At 39.0% G+C, this 9236-nt stretch overlaps 1 long non-coding RNA gene across 1 annotated transcript; it reads left to right on the plus strand.

Annotated features, from left to right (window-relative positions):
• The first annotated feature begins 313 nt into the window (after positions 1-313).
• LOC140199826 (uncharacterized) lies at positions 314-6140 on the plus strand. Its single transcript, XR_011886501.1, has 3 exons — positions 314-343; positions 3805-3846; positions 5975-6140. It is a non-coding gene; the product is annotated as an uncharacterized lncRNA (long non-coding RNA).
• Positions 6141-9236: the final 3096 nt, after the last annotated feature.

Here is a 9236-nt window from a genome sequence, read left to right on the forward strand (position 1 = left end):
CCCACCTGTAATGTGTCACCTCGACAGAAACAACAATGGGGAGGAATGCACACTCAGGCAGCTTGTCTAACAGTAACACTCACAATCAGAAATACCCAAATGAACATATGTTAAGTAGAAAAGAAGTGTCTTTTTTCTGGATAATTGAGTCCCAGTATGTAATGAATTATTTAAAATGTTATGGTTTGTTTTGCAGATTGGAGCAGAACTGCAACAAATAACACAAAGAAGTTGCAACCCCTGGTCCAGGCCAAGTCCTTGTCCTCGACGTCCAATAACTCCTTACAGTATCACTCCTCCTTATTTCTGGTCCAGGAATACTCCAGTCACCCCAATGCCAATGGTGCGTATGGCTGTTTCAATAGACCGGGACTTGGTGCAGCCTGAATAGAGTTAAAGGCTTTGGTGTGATATCAGTTCTTAATGTTAAATCTGTTTGAGCGCAATGCTGGAAAATGCTATAGGATGTTTTTTGACATTGTTGTCTCAGACTTGGGGTTGGGTGGGGGTGGGGGGGAGGAAGGAGAAGGAAAAAGAAATCATCGTAAACTGAGTGAAGGCTTGATTTCTCTGGAGAACCCTCCCTGACTGTAGAAGCTCCTGTTATCAATGGCATCATAGTGACGACTCTGAGGTAAATTAGTGACCTACATTCACCCCCATCTTTGGACAACTGACAGGACTGATATGATAAAAAATTCTTGAGAGGGTGCATTGTACATAAAGTTGATGTTCTGCATAGAGGATGCTTTAATTTATATGTGGTTTATTCCTGCAAGAATGATACACTCTTCATTTTACCATGAAGGTTGTAGGTCATAACCTTTAGATCCTATTTCCACCATTAAATAACTATATTGAGCTATGGCTGTGAGGAAAGTACAATGGGTAAATGAACTATGTTGTTGCTGAGTCATGTCTAGAAGGACTTGGTCTGACTCCCATCTGAGGTAGTTCAGATGAAGCAGGAACAAACATTTTAAAGCAGATAAATTTTGCTCTTTAAGGGTGATTTAGACAAAGGAGTTCAAATAATTAGAAAAAGAAGAAAATAAAGGCATTCATGGGGTTAAAGAGTATTGAAAATCTTTACTGAAAGTGGTTTAACTAGAAAGATGAATACCTACCAGAATGTGCAACTAGTTTCAATATTCTCAAAGTGTGGCCAATTTTTTTTTTTTACTGTAATGAAGGGTAGTTCAGAGAGCTGGGAACTTCCAGGGTACTGCACTAGTCCACATTATAATGAAGAGTCCAAGGAAATAGACAAACGCTGGTTCTAATATTTTTACTTAATTATAAAAATTATATTGTGAGGAGCAACTGGAGAAACTGGTTTTGTTCTCCTTAGAATGGAAAAGACTAAAAGGCTATTTAACCCAGAGTTCAGAATTATGAAGTGTTTTGAAAGAGCAAGATCAGGGGAACGTGCTTGCATTGGTGAGAAAGTGAACGCACATTTCAGAGCATTGTCAGGAGCTCAGGGATGGGAATAGAAATCTGTTTTGAAGAAATTTGTTATGATCCATAACATCTTGCTTGGAAGAATGAAAGCAGATGACTCAAGAACAACTTTCAAAAGGGATTAGATACAAACCTGAAAAAAAATGCAGGAAGTAGCATAAGAAAATAAATGTGAAAGCTCTTTGAAAGGGATGATAGCAGCATGGTGGGATGAATGGCCTTTATTGCTATGTTCTCTTGATGATCCTAAGGCGCCGATTTTGGTTGCTTAACTCCATTGACATAAGGGGTAAACGTCAGAGCTGATGGAACCTCTGGGGATAAGTTAAGAACATTATGTATTCCTGTACTTCAGGATCACCCAAAAATATGACAACTAAAATTTATGTAATTTGTTGGGGGCAGAAGTCTTATCGATAAGAGACAAGACAGTTTCCACTGCTCTTAAAGGGTTAGTCAACTGAGAATAAACTATAGGCTGGTTATAGAGTGTGGAAATATCTATCCACTCCTCATGTTGAACCTATCATCAAACACCCACCCACACTAATATGAGAGTAATTCCATTTTACACTCTCCGGATTCCCAGCAAACTCTCCCCCACGCCCACCCCTCTCAGATTTTACCACTCACCTACATACTAGGTGCATTTTACAGCATCCAATTAATGTATTAATGGCCGCCTTTGAAATTTATAATAAATTACTTTGGTTTTGTCAGCCATTAATTATGATGGACTGTATAAACAAACCATTGAAATATCACAGACTAATAGTACTTTTACTCCCAGTTTGTTCCAATAAATAAAACATAGGCCTAGTCTTTTAGTGGAGCAACATTGTGTACAAAGGCAGTATAAACTAATTTGTTCCAGAGAAAAAAAATGGCCTGGCATTTCTCCACTTCTGCTGGATCAGCAATGCATAATTACAAGGCTGCAAAACAGTTTGCCATACTGCTCAACAACGTGGATTTTACTGCAGTTTGTATACTAACTGGTCATGTGCTGTCACGGGTGAGGAAAGGCAGCAGATGTATAAGCAACTTTGAACAGTTTAATCTGTTAAAGCACTAAGATGCTGTTGTGCTTCATTTTATTTTTCACCCAAGGATGTTGAAAGTCTCAGGTTTGGTGTTTAATATGAATAGAATAGCAAAAAAGTAAACAAGTAACTTGGCTAAAAGTCCGTTTTACAGTTAACCACACATCCAGAAGGCCATAACATATCAAAACATTCTTTAAACAGTAAAATTTGTTTATTTCAAAAGCCCAGAGATTAATTGAAGACAAAAGAAAATATTTTGGTTCTACTGCCTTCAGTAATAGACCAGCTATTTCCAAAAGGCCTATGTGATTGAACTGGACTGTACAAATTGATAAAAAGTTACTTCAGTTGGAAATAACCAAGAGCACAATATATTACATATGGCTAAACATCTGTTATAAACCCCGGATCTATCATATACAATGATGTCCATTAACTACTATGTAAATTGAATTATATGTAATTTTCAAGAATCATAAAACCAATAAAACAACTTTTAACTTAAATATTTTTTGAAGATTCCCATCTACTTATCTTTATACACACCTGGTCTCACATGGTAATTCTCTCTGTGATTTCCCCAGACAATGGGCCACTTGACTAAAGGAAGTCACTGGGGTGTACCTGCCCTCTCACTTTGGCTGCGGACAACTCAGTTCCTGTGGTCCTCTGCCTCTTTCTTGCATCTTAATATATACCACATTGAATAAGTATTCAAGTCATCTTTATGAGAACGAATAACCCATGACTAACCATTAGTCAATATTATGAAAATCTCAACACAAGTTAAACAGCAACACTACAGGGTCATGAACACAAGATCCAGGCTCTCATTCCAATGCAGTACTGAGGGATTGTGACAAGTGACTGGTGCCATCTTCAAGATCTACTCTGGTCCTCACATTAGATGTAAAAGATGCATTCTGACGACTTTCTCCACACTCTTCAGGTCAATATTTATGTCTGAAACAGATGATTTGATCATTATCACATTTCTTGCAATACCTGAGGGCTCACATGTAAAAAAGGTAACTCAATTTTAAATGTTATGGTGATATACAAATGGAAAAGTAGCTTGGGGTAGTTAAGTCCTTCCTTGACTAACCTGTTTGGAGAATTATATGCACCTAGCAGACATATTATTGGTGTGGAATTACACTTCAACTTGTGCTTAAAAGGAATAATTAATATTAAGCATTTTCTCATTTGTTGCAGTACTGTGTTCTCGCTGTGTCCAAGGAAGCAGTATATTATTGAACAATGACTAAACTGGTTTTCTGATTCTATTCTATAGGTGCTAGGGCTTAAAGATATCACCTCACAGTACCTCAAGCACGTAAGTTAATTCTGGTTGGCAGAGATTTATTGGAAATAACACTGCTATTCGCCTTCAAGCAGGGATCAAGGCATGGTTAGGAAGGCAGAAGCTCAGTAAATTATTAACACAAGAAATTCTGCGGATGCTGGAAACCCAAAGCAGAGCACAAAATGCTGAGGTAACTCAGCAGATTGGAAAGGAAAGGGGAAGATGCCAGAATAAAAAAAGGTGTGGGGGGGGGGGAAAGAGGAAGGAGGACAGCCAGAAGGTGATGTGTGAAGCCAGGTGGGTGGGAAAGGAGAAAGGCTGGAGAGGAAGGCATGTTTCCCCATGCAACACCTTATCCGTATTCCATTTGGGTAGCCACCAACCTGATTTTTATGAATATCGATTTCTCCTTCTGGTAAAAAAAAATTTGCCTTTCCCCTGATTCAGACTCCTCTCTTATCAGATTCCTTCCTCTCCAGCCCTTTACCTTTCCTACCCACCTGGCTTCATCTATCACCTTCCAACCATTATCTTTTCCTTCCTCCCCCCACATTTTTATTCCGGCATTTCCCCCTCCCTTCCAGTCCTGAAGAAGGGTCTTGGCCCAAAATGTTAACTGTTTATTCATTTCCATTATTGCTTCCTGACCTGCTGAGTTCCTTCAGCATTTTGTGTGTGTTGCTTCAGTAAATTATTATTTGATTAGGTTTTACAAAAATCTATGATCAAATATGCAGCATGACATAGAGTCCAGAGAAGAAGGAGAGGGAATTAAAGAGTTACAGTTGTTGCCATTACGTAACTGCTGGGCAAACTCCTTTAAGAGGCATTCATTACATCTAGTTTTAAAAATAATTGTGAAAGAGCTAAGAGCTGTGGAAGGCATACAGCCTGCTAATGTAATCAAGATTTAATGAATATACAAGTGAGATAAAGGTACAGGTACAGAACCAAAAGGGTTGAGTTATCCAGTAATTGTCATCTTACTCTGTACACTGATTACCCTGCTTGTCTTTGACAAAGGAGAAATTCAATGGCAACCCCTTCTGAATGACTCCACCTACGTTTATTCTTTCAGTTTCTGTGCTCTGTATGTCTATGAGAGTGCTATAGCAAAGGTAGATTTGCGGAAGTATGTGAACCATTCTGAGTGGTCTTGGGTGGAGAGACCCCTTCCCTTAGATTTTGACTATGGCATCGACGTAACCCCCGGCAGCTTTCCTGGAGCTTGGGGAATGTGACAACTAAACTACGCAGGGGTTGGGGCTTTCCACAGCACTGCTTGTGGGAGAAGTCTTCTCCCAACCCTCAGAGAGCTGGGCTCTCCTCCCTCCTGATTTTCAACTTGGTTCTATCCTCCCCCTCCCCATACCCCCACCAGCCTGAAATGGGCCCTGCTTATTGGGAACTGTCCCCATTGTCCCTGACATAGGATTCTCACTTTAAGCTTTCCAACTCAACTCAAGGCCAGTCCTTTGAGCTGTCTGGCCGCACTGTAAAAAACATAGTGAAAGAAATGACATAGAGCAATGTCCTTTCAATAATTGCAGCAAGATTTCTATGTCTGCAATATTTCATTACAGCCTCCCAACAAACAATTGTTTTCCACCCTATTATATAAGAACCAGGGCACACTTAACATGTTCAACTCTAATTCAGTGTTTAATTATACTGATTATGCTATGAACGAGTACAAATGTCAGTGTTGGTTACCAGCCTAACACAAATCAAACAGCATATCACCATGGCAAGCCTTGCCTCACCTTTTTTGGCATATTCCTTTTTCCCTATCTATTGCTCTCCCACACTCCAGTAACTTAGGACTAAGGTATCTTCCCTCACTTTCTTCATTTTGAAGAAGGGTCTTTGACCTGAAATGTTAACTCTTCTCCTTTCATGGATGTTGGCTGAACTGACAAATCCAACATTTTCTGTTTGTGTTTTTGATCTTTCAATTTTCCTCTACTGTTGTGTTGCCAATTAACAGTAAGCTAAACTGAAGTAAAATATTGCTTGTTAATTGATTCCCCCCCCCCCCAAATGGATAAGGCAGCTAGCCTTTTGATTTGTGTACGGTATATATGCATGGGAAAGATGAAAGAATCATTTGCAGTCTCACACCAGTTTGATCGTAATGTCTTTGTTCTGATTATTGTAGGAAGTTCTGCTGCCGAGACTGAGATGTGGGCTGAGCTATATGCCAAAGAACTTCTGGTCAATTGTAGTTCTTGAAATGAGACTTGGACTGCAAAATAGACTCCAAACAAGGCAACATTCAAGCATCCATTCCTGAATTTGGAAAAAGATTTATAAACAGTTTTATAGGTGACATGTCAGTATTTATCCAACGTATCAGAGACTTACCAAATGGGATCTTCCTGAATATTGTTTGGAGCTGTAAGATACAATCTCAATTCTGGAAAGTACATTGAATTAAGACTTGATCATGTTTGATTGTAGTAGCTTCAGATTTTTATGGTTATGACAGTTTTATGGATGATGCCTGTGAACTATTTATAAAGTGTAGAATGTTGCAGCTTGTGCTAGTTATAATGAGAATTAATGCACAAGGTAGAAAATTATGGCTCTTAATTTTAATGATGAAAGGCAATTAGTTGGTATTTATCATTGTCATAAGCTCAGTGAAAACTGATGTTTTATGAAGATACTGTTTTCCATCCTGGCCACTGCTGAGATTTGATACAATTGCTGACAAACTGCACAGACTTTTAAATGTACATGTAAGGTTGATACTGCAATGAAAAGTTTATGATGTGTTCAAATATGTATTTTTTTATAACTTCAAGTCAGAGTTGATCAGAGCTAAACTGGCTGTTCTTGAAAATGTCATCCATTTGCTGTTGCCTAGAGTGGAATCAGGGGGCCTCTGTGAGGTCCATAATGATTCCTTTATAGTAATGTTACCATCTTAGTCCAACAATGGGGCTAAGAGTTGCCAAAACAATTGAGATGCATCTTTCCCGAAGTCTTTTACCAGTTTCCATGGTCTGGATTATAAGGAAAATCTGGGTTGCAAATCCTGCCCTGACCATGTCAAAGTATGTCTCCCATTCTGAAACTTTAAATTAAGCAGGCTGAACTTGATATTTCCACATTATCATAGTGCAGAAGACCAACACATTGGCTTATAGTTCTGATCCATAAGGTATGTTGCTTTCAATGTAATTGCTGTGATTCCATCCACTCCTAAAGTTGCATATGCATGACGGCTGAAATATATCAGTGTTTGAGTTTACTTCTTCTCAGAGATTCTCTGAGTTTAATATTTATATGTTCTACGGCATATCAAGCATATTTACAAGTGTAGAGGCAACTGAATGAAATAGAGCAATGCTGCACATTTTAACAATTACAGCTAGATTTATCAGGGAGAATAAAATAACTTAAAGAAAAAGAGGAAATCCTGTTGTCCTTTGAGGTGGAATGAATCAGGACTTTGACTGGCAGGAGCAGACACACGTTCATTCTCAGTTGCTCGTACTGCAGCCATGATGTTGCCCTGACTGTGTCTTGTATCATATATGCAAATTTCAGAAGTGGCTACATTTACAGCACTACAAAGTTATGCATTAAGCACTCATGGTCAGATATCTAACACAAAGTTTGTAATAGATAGATTCTAATCCTCCTCATTCACTGGTTTACCAGCATTGCAAGCCACATTTGTACCACTGAGCCACCAACAAACACCTTTAATTATTATCATTCTTGATTCCATTATTATGGAACAATGTAATTCTTTCCTAGTTGTTGTTGCAAAGAATTCAGGCTAAGCAGCAAAAATAAAACTCTATGATGATTTATTTTCCTCTGGTCCAAGCGTCACACTTTCTTTTCATTTTAATAATAACTGCTAGAAAGTGACCTGGTCAGCCAAGGTCTGGTCGAGCTAATCAGCCCCTTCACTCAGTGATCAGCAATACACTTTTTACAAGTCATTTGATATTTCAAATTTAAGCTCTACTGTCACTAAACCAAGAGAACCTGAAAGCCAAGAAACATAAAGGCCCAGTCTCAGCCAGGATGGTGTCCTCCTGTATATCACTGATGCCTGTTGGAAAGAAGAAGCCTTCCACAACATAGTAAATACCTTAACCTGAGAATCCCCTACAACATTAATTAGTTATTATTTAAAGAGCAGTCACCGACAAAATGAAGGAATTGTTGCTGACAATTTATGGAAGATCTCACAAACTGCTTCAGGATAATACCAGATCATATAGTCATGGAAGTTTTATTGTTTAACTAAGATATGGCTTACTACAGAGCTTCTTGTTCTGATGTGCAGGGTGGCTAGCAGTACTGATTGTTTACTGGGAGTATGAAGAACAGATTTTGAAGTAATTTCTTAAGGTTAAAAGCATCAGCATAAGTTGATTGGGAGGGAAGGTGAAGGATGCAGCATTACAGTGTCTAATTGTCTTCACAGTTTACAAGATGTACAATATCTATATACAGTAACTGCAGCCCCAGTTTGCCATCCACTTTCTCTTCATGCTGTCTCCAGTTATTGTGGCTCTGCTCAACTACACTGCACAACCATCTACCAGAGAAGTCAACCAATCATCATTAGTGCCACTTCTTGTCCTTCTGCACAATGCCCCTTTATTGGCTGTGGCTTGGTTGGAGCAGAAATCTGACCACCTGCAAGTCAAGCACAGGATGTTGACACTAAGCTCTGTGGATGCTGGAAGACGGAGCAAACAAATAAAAAGATGATGAACTCATTAGTTCAGACTGCACTTGCAGAGGAAAATAGACAATATTTCAGGTTGATTTGAAAAGTCTTGACCCATTATGTTAACTGTTCATTTCCCTCCACGGATGCTCCCTGATCTGTTGAATTCTACCAGCATTTAGTTTGCCGAAACACAATATGTTACCCTTCAGGTGACGCTGTTATTAAGTCCTAAGAATGAATCTGTTTATGGTCTGGTTTATAGTTGTTATTCCTATGTATAAAAAGACTATTTGTCACTCTATAGTACAGTTAAAAATATATTCATTACAAGCAGTAAGTACATTATAATAGCAACACACACAAAATGCTGGAGGAACTCAGCAAGTCAGGCAACATCTTTGGAAAAGAGTAAACAGTCGATGTTTCAGGCTGAGACCCTTCTTCAGAACTGGTAAAAAGGATGAGAAGTCAGATCAAGAAGATGGGGGTGAAGGAAGGAAGACGTACAAGATTGTAGGTGATAGGTGAGACCACGAGAGGGGGCAGTGTGAAGGAAAGAACTGGGCAGATAATAGGTGAAAAATATAAAGGGCTAGAGACGGGGGAATCTGATAGAAGAAGAATGAAGACCATGGAGGAAAAGGGAAGGAGAAGGAGCACCAAAGGGAGGTGATGGACAGGTACAGAGATAAGGTGAGAGAGGTAAATGGGAATGGCA

Source organism: Mobula birostris, chromosome 6 (genome assembly GCF_030028105.1).
Source record: "Mobula birostris isolate sMobBir1 chromosome 6, sMobBir1.hap1, whole genome shotgun sequence".
NCBI classification, from domain to species: Eukaryota; Metazoa; Chordata; class Chondrichthyes; order Myliobatiformes; family Myliobatidae; genus Mobula; species Mobula birostris.